Here is an 18,413-nt window from a genome sequence, read left to right as displayed (position 1 = left end):
CTATTTTCGCGATGGAAAATCAAAGACCGCTGGAGCAACTTAGGCACTTCGACAAACGCTACATGACACGTAGATGCATTCCTCAAGAAAAAATACATCATGGTAGTGATTATTGTGTAGCGAATCATACTCTGTTATTGTATTATATGTTTTTCAACGCCAAATGCGATTTTTTGTTTTTCTTCTTGTTTTCCTGTTTCCTGGCCTAACACCGTTACAGGAAAAAGCCAAATACCAAAGACTGCTATACTAAATTTCGCGTTCACTTCTTTCAAACATAATGTTCAGAAATATGACCCGTCTAAAATGTATTGCCTGAATCCCGACGCAATTAATCGAATAAGATTAGTCTCGAATTTATTTTATTCGTTCAACTCTGCACCTTACCCGTCTGTAGATCTGCCGTGGAATCATATGGAATTCTATGGAAATTGTTAGATGGAATTCCGTGGAGTATTGGCACTAACTTTCCATCCGATTCCATGCAATCAATGGAAAAGTGAAAAAAAAACAGAAGAGGGACTTGATATGGGATGGAATTCCATAAAATGCCGTGGAATTCCATAGAATTCCGTGGCATTCCATCTAATGCCGTGGAATTCCATAGAATGCCATGGAATTCCATAGAATGCCGTGGAATTCCATAGAACGCCGTGGAATTCCATAGAACGCCGTGGAATTCCACAGAATGCCGTGGAATTCCATAGAATGCCGTGGAATTCCATAGAATGCCGTGGAATTCCGTGAAAAGCTATGGAATTTAATAAAAAGCTGGAATAAAATAGAAAAAAAACAGATTATAGATCAAAGGCATTTTATCGATTTTGAAAAACAAATGTGAATGTAACTAAAGGTTTCATCATAGAAGTTAAACAAGAACAAGATCTGGCATCAATCATTTACCACACACATGCAGTCACAGTACATATTCAAAAATGAGTGGTTTTACATTTTCATAAAGTACCAACTCTCTTAACCACAGGCATGCATGCACACATTCAAAAACACATCCATAAACATGACGGCATATACAGGTGAGAAAAGAAAAACTTATAAAAGGCACAATATAAAACATAAAAGTAGAATTTTACATTTCTCTTATTACAAGTATACTTCCTTTCTCACATACACTTCAACACCGTTATTTCGAACACCGATAATCCGAAGTCACCGTTATTTCGAAGTATTTTTCGGGTCCCGATTTTGGTTCTTCTTTGTTTAATATAAAATTTCATTGTTAATCCGAACTTCGTTAAACCGAAGAAATCGTTATTTCGAAGTGATTCAGTCGGTCCCAACACTATAATTCCCACCTTATTATCAATCTTTAATCCGAAGTCAAAACTGCAAAATACTGAGCGTATTTTCACACCTTGTCGTGGCACGTCAAAAGCCAATAATTACACCTTTGTCGTCTGTGCGAAAGCTGGTGTTCAGAGAGACATTGCGTATTAGTTAAAAAAAGTTAATTCATTTCCGAAAATGTATTCATATGTTTGTATGTCTGATAATTTGTGCTATTCGTTATATTTTATATGTTCTGTAATTAAGACAAAAATAAAAACAAGAAAAAGGATCTTTTTATTCCTCCGTTTGTTACAAGTGGAAATCTATTGCTATATGACTTGTTTACGCTTTTAAGAAAGCGTGTAACCGAACCATGCGACTTCCACAACGTTTTATTTTCACAGAATCAAAGAAGTCTTCTGTCAAATGTTTATTTCGAATTATAGTTAATCCGAAGTTTTTTTAACGGTCCCGACGACTTCGAAATAACGGTTTTGAAGTGTATGTTCATAAACACACACAATTACATGCACACACACATCACGCACAATTGTTCTAAAGTTTTTTCACATAAATTTTAACTTTCAACAACTGTTCCTTATTAATTCTAGAACACTTTCAGTATGATAACAGAAGTTCAGTTCTAGTTGATGTGTTCCAGTGCAATTCTAGAAAAGTTCCGAAGGTTAGCTTCAAATATTTAAGTCTGAAACCAACTTTCTAGAAAACAAATTCCCATGCAGACAGCCAGTTTTCAAGTACTGAGCATAGTTAATAATAATACATAACAAATAAACAACTGTTGTAAATTTGTTATTTATTATACTATGCTCAGTACTGTTGAACATGGACTTTATTCAATTATCCAAGTTTCAAATTCCTAAATTAAAAAAAAACAAATAAATTAAGACAAAAAACAAACACAAAATACAATTCACAAAATAAATAACTGGTCTTTTTTATACAAGAATTTACCAAAATAAAACATGTCAACAGCCACAGACTGCAAGGCTTAACACAGAGGCTAGTTTTTAAAAATGTTTGTCCAAGTCTTCCACTGCCATTTTCCTTTTCTTCTGAGAATATTGAACACCAGTCACTGCCTCCGGGTCCTTTTTGGTATGAGGTACAATTGTATACTGCTCACATGTGCTCTACAGAATAAAAAATCATAAAAATGTCTAAAGCAAAGAGTTATTTACATTCAAACTATAACAAGAGATTTCAAAGCAATATGGTCCCCTACTTGTTAAACTTCACTATTTTAAGTTTGTTAAATATATTTTTTGCCATAGCAACCAGAATTCTTGCATTGTAAACAACATGAAATGACATGCAAAATGTCCTTATTGTCATCTGTTCATGTTTCAAGTTTCATGAAAAAATACATAGAACTTTTAAAGTTATCCCAGGATCCAGAAAAGTGTAACTGACTTAGACCAATATATTGAATTCCAAAAAGACAAAATACTTTCAGGTGGTTAACATTAAATAACTTATCTAGCCCAGGGCATGACAATATTTACCATGAATTTGTGGCCCTGTAAGTCCTCTAGGTAAATGCGCTTAATGAGCCGCTTTGCTGTTGGATTATTTCCCTGCCAAACTCTGCAGTATTCTTCCATCAACTGGTCAATGGTAATTAAAGCACATAATGAAAATGTATAGGGAACGTAATTCATGAATTGTTTTAAATATTAAGGTGTTAAATGGTCTTTAGAAAGAGAACTAAAAACAAAGTGAATACATCGCAAAGCACTAAGCATAACTTAATTTGTTGGTATGATTAGTACAAATTTATTATTGCTATAATTAGAATGATGTGTAATTCTATTGGTATGAAAATGCACACTCAGATACCTAAAAACCAATTCCATTGGTTTAATTTTTTATTTACAAGCAAATACGTTGAATTGATATCCCCCGCCAATATGCTTCTGGACACATAAGTATTATATTTGACACTCAAACAAGCATTTTTTAAAGATACAAAGGGCCATAACCCCGTTTTTAACAGATGGTGTACAATTCCATTTGGCGTGCATCATCCTCTTATCCATATATATACTCGAACCAGGTTTCAATGAAATCTGCCAAAGCACTTCCAGGATATGGCTACGGACGGATGGAAAGACGGACAGACGGAAGGATGGAAGGACGGACAGACAACGCCAAAACAATATCCCTCTGCCTAGGGCGGGGGATAATAATAAACATTAACACCATTAATGAGCATTGAGTGCTCACCATGCACAGTACAAAACTTCCTTAGCCTCAGTTCTATAACCTTGCATGATAAAATTCCGATACTACATTCAACATTATTAATTTCTCCACATAGGTCTTATTACTTCCTTTTTCAACCTGCAAACTCCACTAAGTGAAAATTTGGCTGACAGCTGCTTTTAAACTAATATATGCCATACTAAAACCTCAAATATCACATAAAAAGGTCTACAATAATGTCATAAGAAGATTAAATTTAAAGGAATATTTAGAAATAATAAAAATCACAAACCTTCAGTTGTTGTTCTATTCCTAGACAGACTGCTCAAACACTGTATGCATCTGCACTCTTTAGCAATATTTCGTGTCACTTTCCAAATGATATAAATACATAAGTATTTTAAGAAAGTGTTTTTAATGGAAAAACTCATGAACTCTTCTGTTTGTTAAATTTCTTTAACTTTATTTTAACAAGTTAAACCAGTACATTGTCCACCATGTTTCATGTTTCAATCTAACAGGTAAACTTTCTGTATTTGAATTCAGCCAATTAGAAAAGGCTGTTATATCTTATAACCAATAGATTTGCAGCAAACATACCCAACATCTGATGCAAAGCACACGCTGGGGTTATCAGATAGATTGTTATTTGACAACCTGGACTGGCTGAGTTTGATATTGAGAAAAAACAGTGTGTATACCACTTGGACAGGGTTAAGGAATTTAAACTTGTAGAAATTGCTTTGAAAGTAACAACTACTCCTACATCTGCAGAACTACTACTTTAATTAGTACAGCATTAACAACACCACCAACAACAACAGCAACAATAACAGCAGCAACAACAACAGCAACAGCAGCAACAACAACAGCAGCAACAGCAGCAACAACTGCTACTATTGCAACAACTGCTACTACTGTTACTTCTATTGCTACTACTATTGCTACAGAAACTGTTAATGCTACTACTTCTACTACTACTACTACCACCACAACCTCTACTGATATAAAAAAACACTACTGCTACTACATCAATTACTACAACAACAACACCTACTACAACAACAACAACTACTACTACTAATACAGCTACTACATCTACAACAACTACTACTACTGCTGCTGCTGCTGTCACTACTATGAAGTCTATTTGGCTATTTGTAAGTGTAAGGTGTTCTATATGTGTTCTTATTCCCCATTATAACTTTTGTAGAACTTACTGGTTCTTAAAGCGTTCTAGATGTGTTCTAGAACTACATTTTAAAACATTTTTAGAAATTTCTCGACCATATTTTGTCCTTGAAATGTTCTAAAAAGTTTTTTGAAATTATTGGAACAGTTTCAGTCCTAAGCCATTTTCCACAAATGTTCTGGATTTATTCTAAAAAAACTGTTTTGGAACAATTCCAGAACATACGTTTTAGAACACAAATATGGAACAGTTCCAGAACTGTTCCAATTTCTAGAACAAATTTATAATTATCTTTATTGCATTTTCTTTTAAATACAAAATACATGATGCAAATAAATTCATACATGTATTAAACTACAAATACATTTCAGACAACCAGCGAAAATTTTCTAAGTTATTTTCCATTGATTTCCATCCAAGAAAATGTATAAGTTATTTTCCATAATGATTTCCGTTGAAAAAAATGGCTAAGTCCAACTTTCCATGGTGTTTTCCATACATTCCGTGGAAATGCATGGAATTTTAGTCGAGATTCCGTGGAATTCCATAACAGCTTCAGATGGAAAATTGGCAAGTGGATGGAATTCCATCCAATTCCATGGATTTCCATCGATTTCCGTAGAATTCCATAGTATTTTCTATGGAATTCCATAGAAAAGTGCTAATGACTATGGCAGATCTACAGACGGGTATTTTTATTATTATCCTAATCAATTAATAAAAATATATATTTAAAAAACCTTCTTTGTTAAAATCATTAACCCCAGCGTTGTTTAGAGGTCTTAAATTTAAAGGGAGGTCACCACTGCGAAAATAACAATACTGAAATCCAGCATCCGGTGTGTATTCCCTAATTCCGGTCGCGAGCGGTGCATTTTTGGTATTCGTCTGCAGCAGATATTGAGGGAAGAACTGTCCTGTTGAGAGCTCCTGGTCTTGGTATATTTTATTTAAAAAACAATGGTTTATTTATGAATTATAATTGAGAACTAAATAACAACAACCAACTTAAATATAAATTATATGTTATTATACATTATTTATCCCGTTAATGTTTGGTAACTGTTTGGTTTCCGTTGGGAATTTCCTACACAGTAATGTGCTGGACGGTCGTGATGCTCCGCTCCGCATGATCAATAAATACTCACAATATGCTGAATAATTTTAATTTTTAAAAGGTAACAATTGAATCTTCTTCAAATTTGTATATAATCTATTTCAATGCATTAAATACTTGAAACTTCTATGTGTTTTTTTTTTGCCATTCTGATATTTTTATTCAGTTTGTCCTCAATTAAAAAAGAGATTATAAACATTTATTATGAATAAATCTGAAGGAAAAGCGGCTCAAGAGACAAGTGTTTTGATTGGCTGTTCAGAAAATGTGTGCGTCAAAGTACAAACATGTATGTCGAAGTACAAATTGTACTTTGACGTACAAATATATACTTCCAAGTGTATTTTATATTTGTATGTCAACGTACAATTATTGTACTTCGACGTACATTTCTCTTTTTACCTTGTAGGTCTTCTTGACTTTCAACCCAAATGGTATGCCATAGTATGTCTTTAGGGTTATCTTAAGAATGCTCCCACTTAAGGGATCAATACAGAGACCTCCCAGTTACTAAGCCAGTTAGCAGACACCCCATCCACTATACCACAGACACCGAACCAGCTTTAAATTCCTGTGGATAGAAAACAAAAAAAAATAAGATGCTAGATCTTTAAAGGGATCTTTTCACGCTTTGGTAAATTGACAAAATTGAAAAAATTTGTTTCAGATTCGCAAATTTTCGTTTTAGTTATGATATTTGTGAGGAAACAGTTATACTGAACATTTACCATGGTCTAATATAGCCATTATATGCATCTTTTGACGATTTTAAAGCCTAAAAATTATAAAGCGTTGCAACGCAAAACGATTGAATAATTTGGAGAGTTCTGTTTTTGTCGTTAAATTTTGTGAAACTACGAAGATTGCTTATATAACGTATAAAATACGTCAGGTAAATGTACTCGGCGGAATAGCTCAGTAGGCTAAAGCGTTTTTACTTCAGGACTCTGGCAGGACTCCAGGGGTCACTGGTGAAACCTGGTCCGGGCAATGTTCTTTTCCTTTTTTTAATTTTATTCTTGATTTTTTACTGGAGCTTTTACGATCCAATGTTTACATTTATCGATATAAAGCATTTAATGAATAAGTTAAAAAATGCCAAAATCTGTGAAAAGGCACCTTTAAGCTAGGAACATGTAACTCGTTTTAAGATTGATTTTTTTGAATGCATTACTTAATTATTGCAACAATTATAATATTTTGAACACAATCATGTCCATATATTTATTAAAAATACATGGTTATCAAAAAAACTTAAAAAGCTTTTGCCCGTAAATTAGGTAGCACCTATAATCATATTATTCAAGTACTATATACAAATACTATATGAAACATGAAATAAAAATATAGGGTCACCAGCCTTGTTTTGATTTTATTCACCATTTTATAACATGTACTTTTTCATTTAAACTGGAAAATCTCTAATTGACTCAAACTAATTAATAACCTATGAAATAGACAACATATAGTCCCTTTCGGTAACATGATTTCTCTCCCTTGAAAAGTATTCACAAGAGTTGTCGTTACTTTTTCGTCTACTTTCGGTGAGCAAAATTATTAAAGATGGCGTCTAAATTGAAAGCGATGGACAACAGTGATAAAGATTTCGATGTAATCAAAGCTAATTGTGCTCAGTTACGACAACATTTACGTCAGCACAAGTTGCCTGTATCTGGATCGAAGAAAGAACTGATAGAAAGGTTAAATGGTAGTTTTGAAATCGGGAAGTAACCGTTGGAAGTTCTGCGTTTGCAGGATGAAAATTTGGCTACAGAACAACGAGAAGCAGATTATTGACCCCTTTAGGTGAGAAGTTACCAGAAGTGAAATCGATTACAAGTGGATGGAGCAGTGATGTAAATCTCATTCCCTATTTGTCAGACAATGATTTGTATAATTACCTTGTGCTCAATAATCAGAGGACTTATGATGACAAGCCAAGTGGTGCCAAACGACAGTTGAAGGCAAAAGTGTTTTATTCAGATGGACATGTACATTCTGTTATGTTCCATGAAATAAACAGGACCATTATGCATTGTTATGTCAAAGCATGTGTCATACCTTCCATCCCCACACAGAAGGAGAACAAAAAGGACTACTGTGCTTGGGCTTGTTTGTCCAAAGTCACTGGAAATGTTCATGCTGCTGGGTGTGATTGTGAAGCTGGGTATGTATTGCTTTTTCTAATGATTTTCTATAAATTACATGCAGTTTCAACTCTTGACCAGTGTTTCTGGGCATAATTTGATTAAAAATACAATAATTTTCATACCCGACATAATGTGTACCTTAAAATGAAATAAAATAATTAGGGTTGGCCAAATAAAAAATAGGGTAGGTAGCCTGGACCGGTCTCAGTTCGTTTCGCCATTGGTCGTTTGGCCCTTATTTAATTGTTATGTAATATTATGGTTTTGCAAATGATTCTTTCTTACTATTTGTTTATTATATATGAGAAATTAAGATTATTGTATTATTACAAATTTGATGATTGCGCAATTATCCGTTTTATTTTAATTGCAATCAATAAACGGAACATAATGATACATTATGTTACAAACTAAGTATTACGATTAATTAGTTTGGCAGAGGTATGATGCGTTGATTTGCCAATTAAAATAATGTCGGGACCAATTACAATTATCAAACAAACTTAGATCGGAAGACATGTAATCAGATGATTGGCTAATTACTAGCACAGAAACATTTAAAGAAGATATTATAGAGGCATTATATTGTTTTTATAAACTTTAAGCCAGTTTGCATCTTTAGATCTCAAGATATTCGCCGTAGTGTTGTATGTAGTTTGTGTGTTTAAAAACTAGGGCGAAACAACCCAGGAATTAGTGCAAAACAACTCAGGGCGAGTGTGAATTAGGGCGAAACGACTCAGGGGCGAAAGGGAATTAGGGCGAAACGACCCAGATTCGCCTGGACCAGACATATTTTTTAGTTTGGCCTCAAAGAAAATGAAATAAGATCACTTTAATTTGTTGACATTTTGTTTTTGCAGTGGATTGCTTAAGCATGACATTAAGAAGCAATATCTTCCATTATATATCACAGTCACTATACCATATTTGTATGAAAATAAAACATACATTTGTGTAAATAATTATAATATGACAGAATAATAAAATGTTAACATATTATTTAAGTTGTTTGTAAGTAGTTTCCTATGAAAAGTAAGGAAAGCCAAAGTTGCAAAATATTGTCAATATTATTTTAGCTTACATAAGGTAATTATGCCCCCCTTTGAAGAAGAGGGGGTATATTGCATTGCACATGACGGTCGGTCTGTCGGTCGGTTTGTCCATCAGGTGGTTTCCGGATGATAACTCAAGAAGGCTTGGGCCTAGGATCATGAAACTTCATAGGTACACTGATCATGACTCGCAGATGACCCCTATTGATTTTGAGGTCACTAGGTCAAGGTCACGTGGACCCGAAATAGTAAAATGTTTTCCGGATGATAACTCAAGAACGCATACGCCTAGGATCATGAAACTTCGTTGGTAGATTTATCATGACTCGCAGATGACCCCTAAAGATTTTGAGGTCACTAGGTCAAAGGTCAAGGTCACGGTGACCCGAAATAGTAAAATGGTTTCCGGATGATAACTCAAGAGCACATATGCCTAGGATCATAAAACTTCATCATTAGATAGATCATGACTCACAGATGACCCCTATTGATTTTGAGGTCACTAGGTCAAAGGTCAAGGTCACGGTGACCCAAAATAGTAAAATGGTTTTCGGATGATAACTCAAGAACGCATACGCCTAGGATCATGAAACTTCATGGGTAGATTGATCATGACTCACAGATGAACCCTATTGATTTTGAGGTCATAAGGTCAAAAGTCAAGGTCACAGTGACCCGAAATAGTAAAATGATTATCGGATGATAACTCAAGAACGCATACTCCTAGGATTATGAAACTTCATAGGTACATTGATCATGACTTACAGATGACCCCTATTGATTTTCAGGTCACTAGGTCAAAGGTCAAGGTCACGGTGACCCGAAATAGTAAAATGTTTTTTTGGATGATAACTCAAGAACGCAAATGCCTAGGATCATGAAACTTCATGGGTAGATTGATCATGACTCGCAGATGACCCCTATTGATTTTGAGGTCACTAGGTCAAAGGTCAAGGTCACGGTGACCCGAAATAGTTAAAAGGTTTCCAGATGATAACTCAAGAACGCTAATGCCTAGGATCATGGAACTTCATAGGTACATTGATCATGACTCACAGATGACCCATATTGATTTTCAGGTCACTTGGTCAAAGGTCAAGGTCACGGTGACCCGAAACAGTAAAATTGTTTCCAGATGATAACTCAAGAACGCTTTTGCCTAGGATCATGACACTTCATAGGTACATTGATCATGACTCGCAGATGACCCCTATCGATTTTCAGGTCAAAGGTCAAGGTCACAGTGACAAAAAACGTATTCACACAATGGCTGCCACTACAACGGACAGCCCATATGGGAGGCATGCATGTTTTGCAAACAGCCCTTGTTATTATAATGGCTGCTGAAAATGTGTTTGCCTTATAGCTTTTCAGTGATCAATAAAAACGTTGTTGTGTTGTTTAATTTAAAATTATTCATTTTGTATTTTCAGTGAAGGGGAGGCATGCAATCATATTGCAGCTCTCATGTATGGTCTCATCGACATTACAGAGAAAAAGAAAGAAGGGACTAATGCTTCAACATCAAAACAATGTCTATGGAATCAACCAAGGTCCAGAAAATTGAGTCCAAAAAAGGCAAGTGAACTTATCTTCAAGAAACAGAAATTCAATGACAAGAATAACAACACAATATTTCCAAATGTAAGGACTTCCTCATGTGCTGATTCGCCATCGATAAGTGTTGAACCAGTTGACATATTAAGGTTTGGCAATAAACTTAAACAGTGTAATCCTCATGCTGGATTTCTACTAACACATGAACATACCATTGACAAATTTAAACAACCATCCAACAGGGCTAAGGAAAACCTGGGATTACCAGAACCTCCTTTCATGTTTAGAGATTGTGTAGACATGTCAAGTGAGAATTGTCTGAAGTGTTTGATGATTATTTTGAAAAATTAAGTGTGACATCTGAGGAGGCTGAACAAATTCAAATGAAAACAGAAAAACAGTCAAAAAGTTTAAATTAGTTTGAAGCAAGGAAAGACAGAATAACATCTTCTAATTTTGGACAAATTGTGTCTAGAAAAGAACTTCAAGCGTCGAAATCTTTAATGAACTCTGTGTTGGGATACACATCCTTCACGTCTGAAAATGTTCGTTGGGGAATTTCACATGAGCCAGCTGCACGAAGATTTTATTTAAAATACTTAAGGGAATGTCATCCTGGACTTACTGTTAGTGAATGTGGTTTTGTGGTGTCAACTAAATATCCGCACCTTGGTGCAAGTCCTGATGGTCTGGTGTCTTGCTCCCATTGTGAAGAAAAAAATGGATTTCTTGAAATAAAATGTCCATATAAATACAGAAATGTAACTGAAATGGCTGCAAAGGACAAAGACTTTTTTTGTTATCTCAAAAATGGTGTGATTAGATTTAAAAAAAGTCATATTTATTATTGCCAAGTGCAAGGACAGATGGCAGTCTGTAGAAAGTGGTGTGATTTTTATATTTGGTCTCTGGTGGGAAGGTCTGTTGAAAGAATTGAATTTGACAAAGAAAAATAGGAAACAATGGAGGAAAGATTGACTTTGTTTTTTAAGGTTAATATCACCCCAGAGATATTCAGCAGAAGAATTCAACGTGGGGTTCAAACTGATGAATAATATGCTTGGTTAAACTACAATGCTGTGTGACAAAGTTTGATCATTAACAAATACCGAACTTAAAATCCATAATATAATACTCCTCCAATATTACATTAAAGGTTTACAAATGTGCATTAAACCAGATTATTGTTCGTTTCTTACTCCTACAAATGCAAGAACGGTGAAGTTTTGAGACATTTATATAACCATTTACAAACCTGTTACAATACTTTTATTTAATTATGTTTTGTAAACATTGATCTATAAAAAATAATTACAGCATTATATTTATAATCACTTTATGCCACAGGTGCTTGTTGAGTGGAATCCCATGATATTTATAAACCAAGAAACCCTATTTGATGCAAAAGGACGGGCATATTGATTTCATTATTTTAGATTAAAATAATGGTTTTCAGCTACTTGCACCCATTTAACATGTACAATGAACAATTAAGGCAACATGATTTTTGTTTTATTCATTTACATTTTCTAAACTTATTATCCACTACCTCTGGGTAAGGAGCTTTAAATTCCAAAACCAAATTTTATTAACATGAAATTCTTTTTACCTTACAGTGTATATGTTAATTTATGTCCCAATCCTACTTCACAAAGCTCAAATCACACATTTAAAAATATGTGGTAGATTTAAAGTTATCTGGAGTATATGATGTAAATATGTTGTAATAATTTTAGAAAGCATTTTCTTCCAGTGACAAAGTTCATGCTTGGGATACATGTAGCTCAAAATCTCTTTCAGTTTGCAACATGACATAAATGTGCCTCAATCTATCAGGATTGAACCTGATACTGCAGCGCTAGACTGGCTGGTGCAGTATCGACTCATCTGTGGGGGCACAATACATTATGACTGTAAATATCTAAATATCTTTTTTTAGCTGGAAACTATGTTTCTATACTTCAGGAGTATGATGTAAATATTCCATAGCTATTTATTAAAGAAGTGCTGTTCATATGTTATAATTATGTACCAGAAAAAAACTTAGTGCACTGCATGATGACTTTTTATATTTAAGTGTAGTAAAATATTGTTATTTAAATGACATAATGATAATGGTGCTTTATAACGATGCATTTTCTTCCGAAGATCACCATATACTTTTCTTTATTGTAATGCTTGAAAAAAATGATCTCTCTAAGTAAAAGGCATATGATTTAAATATCTTTCATTGTTATTTTATTAATATGGTAATAATAATTTTTTTTACTAAACGCAAATAATGTCTTTAATTCAAATGTGAAATGGATTTTCTTCTTTGCAACAAAATAGTTTTAACTCTTTACCACTTAGATACGCATTTTGACATGAAATGAAATTGAAGGCCTTTCTTACTAGATTCTAGATTTAAAGGCTTCATTTCCCACCATGAGACACTGATGAGCAGCAAACATAATAAAACCTGAACAGCCTGCAAGTTACTCGTGGGCTGTTCAGGTTTTATGCTGGTTGCAAAAGCTGTTTTTCTCTTTACTTCTAAGGGTTAACTGGTGAAAGATTAAGGATAATAGTTTTGAAATTTTGAAGTTCTAAGTAGATCATTTTACTATTTAACAAAAAAAAATTAGCTAAATTAATATATTTTAACTTTAATAATATCTAACTGATCTAGATATATCAGATATACACTGTATTATACAGTCATGTAATCTACGCGTATTTAATTAAGAAATGAATGTTTTCAAGCTGTTAACAATCATAGTTTTGTTGTACATTTTATATATCTTGTTGCTATTCACTGTTCTTGTTCATTAATAAAGTTGACCAATGTGACTTGCTTTATTGTTTAATTTTCTAACTTTGCTACTTATTGAGTTTCAGCCCACCAATAAGGAAAGATGATTTTAGCTTACCCCGGGGTACCGCTTTACAAAGCTATTTATGCAATTCGTAGACTTAGGCACATATTTTAAATTCAGTATAGTTTTTTTTAATTCGTGCTATATTAAAATTTGATTTGTTTGAAAAGAAATTCATAAAACAATGTTACATTCTAAGTAAAAAATTAATTCGCATCAATCTGAAATAAATGAAATTCAATTATTTTAAAATATGTGCGTAAGTCTAAGACTTGCAAAAGGACACAAACTAGTGAAATTTAGTTCACCAAATTTATTTTAATATATATACATGCATTATGAAACAGAACTTCCATTTAAAGAACTTCCATTTTGACAGAAATATTGAATATACATTAATACCCACTTGTTCTATTCTATTATATTTGCGTGCTCTGAGAAAACTGGGCATAATGCATGTGTTTAAAGTGTCGTCCCAGATTAGCCTGTGCAGTCCGCACAGGCTAATCCGGAACGACACTTTCCGCCTAAATTGGATTTTCGCTAAGAAGAGATATCATTTAAATGAAAAATTCCATAAAAGCTGAAATTGTCGTCCCTGATTGGCCTATGCGGACTGCACAGGCTAATCTGGGATGACACTTAATGCACAAGCATTATGCCCAGTTTTCATAGAACACGACACATATACTCTACATAATAAGGAAAGCATTCTATGACAAGTAATGGTATAAATTATAGAATACATTGATGATTAAATATATGGAAATTATAATATTTGACATTTTGATCATAACAATGGTATAATTTCCATGTATTTTATATTAGTTTGCAATTTCAAAATACTTATGTAGGCTTTGAAAAAAAATCTCAAAAAAAATAATAAAAAATAAGTACTATTCAATTATCTAGGCAAGCTTGTTCAACAATATTAAGCTGCACTCTATTAGTGATAATTGTGTGGTATTTAAGCCATCCCGTCACAGGGGTGTGATTTTTCCTCCTTTTAGCTGATTTCCTCCCTTACACCCCTACGTCTTCATCAAGAACAAGATGTGGCTGTAAGTTTGAAAGTCCTCTACAAAGTTTTAATATTTTGCCTAGTCGTTTTGATAAATTTATTGGAATTACTCCTTGCAAAATCCTGAAAGTCTTTATGCGTGCCATAGCCATTTCAACATGTATTCGCAGATTTGCAATTCTTCGCGTGTCCTCTACTTGTCTTCTTGTAAATCGCTTCATTTTAAGTGGCGGGATAATTAAATGCATACCCCTCTCGCATACATGCCATACGTCCCGATCTCGGCGGGACATTCCCGCTTTTGGGCCCTTTGTCCCGCCGTCCCGCCATGAGACAATTTGTCCCGACATTCGTAAAAAACGATGTAAGGTGTATAGGTTCCCAATAAAATTCGCTATTCAAGCTCTGTTTCGCTAACACTTAACACCGCTAATCCCTTTATTGCCCCCCAATTAACAATCCGATTCTACTTATCGTGTGTACCAGTGTTGTTTATGACACCTTATCAGCGATTTATCGGCTAATTATTGATTTCATCAGGCATTCACACCATGGTGGTCTTCCAGATAGTGGTCGCTTATTGCTATCGATAGTTTTATAATATTGAAATAAATGTTGAAAATGTGTTTATTTTGTATTTGTTTGAAACGGTTTACAAAACAATTGTTTTGTAAAATTAACGCTACGTCATAAATGCGTCTTTTACATTAAATGTTTAGTTCCAATATAGCGGGATATTCCGAATGTGCAATATACCAAAATCGCAACAAACAGTCCAATAAGTGATACCCATCCTGTCTAGTGTAATTGTAATAAAAACAACGAGGTGCTTTGCATGACAGTTTGACCCTACTCCAATTAAGCTAAATACAACGAGGTGCTATGCATGACAGTTTGACCCTTCTCCAATTAAGCCGCGACAATTGACAAGTAACAAACTGCGCATGGACACATGCTTAAAAAAACATCGCAACAAACAGTAAAAGAGTTACCCATCTTGTCTTGTGTTATTGTAATAAAAACAATGTGTTGTTATTCATGACAGTTTGACAGTACCCCAATACAGCGCCTGACAATTCACAATTCAGTTTAATCTGTGTATATAGGAAGAAAACAAAATACGGAAATGTGTACGGCCGGGCATTCCGTGTGTAACTGATGTAACTGTTCGGTAGATAGTGTACTGTAACCCGTACTTTCAGTCAATTGGATAGCCTCCCCTGCGTTAATGTTTGCCATTGAAATTAATATAATGTGTATTGTTGTCGTAATGTTCTAGATTTTGTACTCTTAAACAGATGAATATTATCTTCGTTGTTTGCTATTGTCTTATTTAATAAAACTGTTATTGTTATGTTTTAGATTTCATGCTTCATATCAGATGTTTTATGTCTTGAATAAAAGTATCAAGAGTTTTTGTTAGTACTATACTGACTATAGTAAAGGTGGAATGATAGATCGTTTTAGATGTCCTGCTTTTTGGTCAAATGTCCCGACAATTTTTTATGGAATGTCCCGCTTTGGACCTAAAAAATTATGGCATGTATGCCTTCTCGGTAGTAAAGTCGGCAATGAGAAAACCTTTGTCAGCCATAATAGCGTCACCTCTATCACACAAATCAAGGATTCCAAAGGACCTTGTAAGTTGTTTGTCACTAATACTACCTGCCCACAAATCTGACACAAATGTAATATAACACCAGATGGGCTTATACCAACTAATGTTTTATATGTCATGTGTGATTTGTAATGAGAGTACATTAGAAATTTGTTTATTAAAGACTGTGGATTTTCAGTACAGATCTCAGTACAATCAATTATTACTCGTGTACGTGGATAAACAGTACAAAACTTTGCAGGCATTGTCATGTCTATAACATTTCTTGTAGGCCATGTCAGCAAAAATTCCAATTTAATACTTAGGTAATCTATCCATTTATTGATAATGACAGAGCAGGTTGATGTTGACACTTGAAATCAGAAAGCTAAGTCTTCAACAAGTAATCCAAGTCGCAAGCGCATGAGAACAAGGACAAATTCATCAATCATTCAAAGTTGCCCAGGTCTTCCTTTTTTATTTCCTGTTGATTGTCTTTGTGTAGCTCTTTCGGCATCTTCCATTTCATCAAATTAAGCATGAAAAGTTCCACCATTGGGTAAGCCAGTATAAAACATAATTTTTTTGTCATTTTTACACGCATCTTCAATTGTGATATCCGGTAGCTTGCACTGAATCCCTATGGATACTAAAGTCTTTTGTACACAGACATCAGACGGCTCTGTCTGAATTAATTTTGACAAACAGGTTGTTGCACATGTCTGAGTACTTATTTCTGAAAAAGGTCTAGCATAAAAAATGTCTGGCTTATCATAAGACATGTAAAGGATTACATAATTTGTCTGTTCACATTTATTTACATTATGAACCGTTGACTTGACAGGTTCACAATAATCATGCAATTGAATAGATCCTTCTAAATAGTTGCAGGAAAATAAATACGGTGCGTTTTCCCCTTGCTCTTCATGGTGCAGATCATACATATCCGTGACTTGTGAGTGATCTTGTTCCCTAGTGAATTGATCACACCCACTTTCATCAAAACAAGATTCAAACACCTGAAAATAGACAATATGAAATGGAAATTAATTTCCTTGAATTTGATTCAACATACATTGTTTTTGGTAATTAATGACTCGCCCCTTTACTGACTCTCCCCATAACAAGCTTTATAACGATTTATCCCACGTATATAACAACTGGACCCGCATATATAACGACTCACCCTATCAATAGAAAATGTTAAAGATCGCTGTATTCATGGCAAGATAAACATATGTGGTTGATGAATAAAATTATGGCATTGTGCATAACATTATATCCATTGTACTTCTTTTATTTATTTCAATGTAACTGGTTCAAGATATCATGTAAATAATAAATTCTACAACAAAAATGGAAAGGCCTGTTTTTTAAATTCAAGGTCTTTCAAAAACTGAAAAATGTAACCAGATGCATTTATCTTTTGCACTTTTAGTTTTATTTATGTAAGTCAACCACGCTCGCCTCTGTGGTGAATTGCTTAACTTTACATTACATAATTTTTAACATAATTAATCACAAACCTTTGTTTTTATGTCCCCCACTATAGTAGTGGGGGACATATTGTTTTATGTCCCCCACTATAGTAGTGGGGGACATACTGTTTTTGCCCTGTCTGTTGGTCTGTCTGTTGGTCTGTCTGTTGGTCTGTCTGTTTGCGCCAACTTTAACATTTTGCAATAACTTTTGCTATATTGAAGATAGCAACTTCATATTTGGCATGCATGTGTATCTCATGAAGCTGCACATTTTGAGTGGTGAAAGGTCAAGGTAAAGGTCATCCTTCAAGGTCAGAGGTCAAATATATGTGGCCAAAATCGCTCATTTCATGAATACTTTTGCAATATTGAAGATAGCAACTTGATATTTGGCATGCATGTGTATCTCATGGAGCTGCACATTTTGAGTGGTGAAAGGTCAAGGTCAAGGTCATCCTTCAAGGTCAGAGGTCAAATATATGTGGCCCAAATCACTTACCATATACGTGCGCTTATAAGACGCATTTTTGAGACTTAAATTAATAAGTTACAGTTGGGGTCGCGTCTTATAAGCGAGATACTGGTGAAAATAAACAAAAAAAATCAAAATATCGAGTTTACTGGGCTTATGCTAGCCAAGTTGGACACTTGTCAGTTGTTTTGAATCATCGCGGCAGCCATTTGCATTTTCTCTAAAGTCTGTATTGGCCCGTACCGTGTATCGGAACGCTATGTTCAGTTACCAATTTATTTGTAATAAAATGTATTGTTACTGACTTTGTTGTCTATTATTTTTAATTTGAATTTTGTTATTTTTGTGGCGTAAGACGTTATATTGTCCGTGATTATTCTTAAAAGTTTTTATCACCTGA

General features: G+C 34.2%; 1 long non-coding RNA gene across 1 annotated transcript; it reads right to left on the bottom strand.

Annotated features, from left to right (window-relative positions):
- Nucleotides 1-797: 797 nt before the first annotated feature.
- On the bottom strand, nt 798-3,504 carry LOC127868261 (uncharacterized). Its single transcript, XR_008044043.1, has 2 exons — nt 2,814-3,504; nt 798-2,441 (listed from the first exon to the last, which is right to left on the bottom strand). It is a non-coding gene; the product is annotated as an uncharacterized LOC127868261 (long non-coding RNA).
- Between the last annotated feature and the right edge of the window lie 14,909 nt (nt 3,505-18,413).

Source organism: Dreissena polymorpha, chromosome 2 (genome assembly GCF_020536995.1).
Source record: "Dreissena polymorpha isolate Duluth1 chromosome 2, UMN_Dpol_1.0, whole genome shotgun sequence".
NCBI lineage: Eukaryota > Metazoa > Mollusca > Bivalvia > Myida > Dreissenidae > Dreissena > Dreissena polymorpha.
This window is presented reverse-complemented; position numbering and strand designations above follow the sequence as displayed.